The following is a 2,489-nucleotide window of genomic DNA, read 5'->3' as shown; positions in this document are numbered from 1 at the left end:
TAATCTATTTTGTTCTTTCCTGGTTGTAGGCTTTTCAGGATGCTGGGAGACTGTTTGTGTTGTGAATTAGGGATTCTAGAGTTTTTCCAAGCTTTTCTTGGATGAAGTTTATAGTTCTTGGTTTTATTCCTAGGTGCTTGATCCACTTTGAGTTGCTTTTTTGTGTGTGGTATAAAGTTTGGGTCTTGTTTGAGTTTTCTACAGATAGTTTTTCAATTTTGCCAACACCATTTCTTAAAGATGCTTTTGTTTCCCCACTTATTTTGTATCTTTGTAAAAAATCGGTTGAACATAGGTAGATGAGGTGATTTCTGGGTTCTCAATTCTATTCCATTGAAGTATGTGTCTGTCACTATACGGGTATCATGCTGTTTTGACAACAAAGGCTGTGTAGGGATTTGAGACTGTGTTTCTCTTTTTTAGGAGTGCTTTGCTTATTCGGGTTCTCTTTACATTCCAGATGAAATCAGAAATTGCCTCTTCCTTCTCATTGAAGAATGAAATTTGTATTTATATTGGGATTGTATTAAACATATAGATTGCCTTTGGTAGAAATGTCATTTTCACAATATTGAGTCTTCCTTACCATGAGGATGGTGTATTTTTCCATTTATCCAGATCTCTTTCTTGTAGTAATGTTTTATAATTTTTTTTGAATAGGTCTTTTGTATTTCTAGTTAGATTCACTCCCAAGTATTTAATCCTTATTAGCTACTTTGATGGGTATTAATTGTCTTTGCTCCATTTCTATATTCTCTTTGTCACTGTAGAAAAACCCATTGACTTTTGTATGTTGATCAGAATTAAGAATCAAGAAGTAAATCTATTAACCTTTGAACATCTGATATTTGGCAAGGAGATGAAATCCATTTAATGAGAAGACAGACTTTTTAAAAAATGATAAAATTTGATATCTATTTGCAGAAAATGTAATGAGATCTACAATTCCTCATAATGGATCAAGAATCTAAGACTAAAACCAAGGAATATAAACTTCATTAAAGAAAAGCTTGTAAGAACTCTAGAAGCCCTAATCCACTACATGAACAGTCTTCCAAGCATCCTGAAAAACCTACACCCAGGAGAGAATAAAATAGATGAATGGGACCTTCTAAGAATCAAATCCCTATGCATATAAAAGAAAATTCTCCAACAGGGTAAAAAGGAAAGCTGCAAACTGGGAAAGAATATTTGGTAACGACATATCTGATAAGGGGCTTATATCTAGAATTTATCGAATAATTGAGCAGCACAACAAGATAAAGGTAAACAACCCAATATGAAAATTGGCATAGGATATGAACAGACACTTCATCAAAGAAGACATTTAGATGGATACATGAAAAAATGTTCAAAATCTCTTGCTCTAAGAGAGATGCAAATCAAAACAACTATGTGATATCATCTCAACCCAGACAGAATAGCAAAATTTAACAGAACAGCAAACATCAAACACTGGCAAGGTTGTAGAGAAACTGGAACCCTTATTCACTGTTGGTGGCAGTGTAAAATGGTGTAACCACTGTGGAAGGCAGTGTGGCACTTTTTCAAACAGTTGGAAATAGAAATGCCATTTGGCCCAGCAATTTCACTACTGGGTTTGTACCTTAAAGAAACTAGAACTGTCACCCAAACAGATAAATGCACGTCCATGCTCTTTGCTGCCTTGTTTACAATAGCAAAGAGATGCAAACAACCCAAGTGCCCATCAACAAACGAATGGATAGAGAAGCTGTGGTATGGAATACTATGGAGCACTGAAAAACAAGGAGATCATGAAATAGTATACAAAATGGGTGATCCTGGAGGACCTTATGCTGGGTGAAATATCTCAGTCACAAAAAGACAAATACTGCATAGTACCACTGTTATAAAACAGGACTGACTCATAGCTGAGGTGTCCGGCGTGGGGAAAATCTAGCAGAGACATTTCATGAGACCTAGCCTGATTTTGTCTCCTCCCCACGTGGCTCCATGCAACCCAGCTCCGCTGCAGGCCTCCATGTCTCTCCAGTGAGCAAACAGACATGGCCGAGGGGTTAGAATGGAACAAACTGAAGTCCTGATGAGACAAAGGGAAAATTAAGGATGCCGGAGTAGAACAATGGATTTCTCTTTCTCTTTTATGCAAGGGATCATGGGGAACACAACTCAGCAACCACCTCAACTCATTGACTCTGCTAATATCCGCAGGAGGATGCCATTGATAACAACAGTGACATTGTTGACGATGGTGGCCAGATAATGCATGAAGCTACCTTGCAGCAAGGTTTTCAGTATCCACCTACAACAGAAGATCTTCTGCCACTCACAAATGGCTACCTGCCATCAATCAGCATGTACAAAACTCAAACCAAATACCAGTCATATAACCAGTACCCCAATGGGTCAGCCAATGTCTTTGGTGCAGTTAGAAACTTTAGCCCCCATAACTATTACCATACAGAAATTCCAAACACACGACCACATGAAATTTTGGAAAAACCTTC

General features: G+C 37.6%; 1 pseudogene; it reads left to right on the top strand.

Annotated features, from left to right (window-relative positions):
* The first annotated feature begins 2,104 nt into the window (after positions 1-2,104).
* LOC102852046 overlaps positions 2,105-2,489 on the top strand; it is a 1,939-nt pseudogene continuing 1,554 nt past the window's right edge.

Source organism: Elephantulus edwardii, unplaced genomic scaffold (genome assembly GCF_000299155.1).
Source record: "Elephantulus edwardii isolate Elephantulus edwardi_28Jun2011 unplaced genomic scaffold, EleEdw1.0 scaffold00218, whole genome shotgun sequence".
NCBI classification, from domain to species: Eukaryota; Metazoa; Chordata; class Mammalia; order Macroscelidea; family Macroscelididae; genus Elephantulus; species Elephantulus edwardii.
The sequence above is the reverse complement of the archived record's forward strand: the minus strand, read 5'-3'. Positions and strand labels throughout refer to the sequence as shown.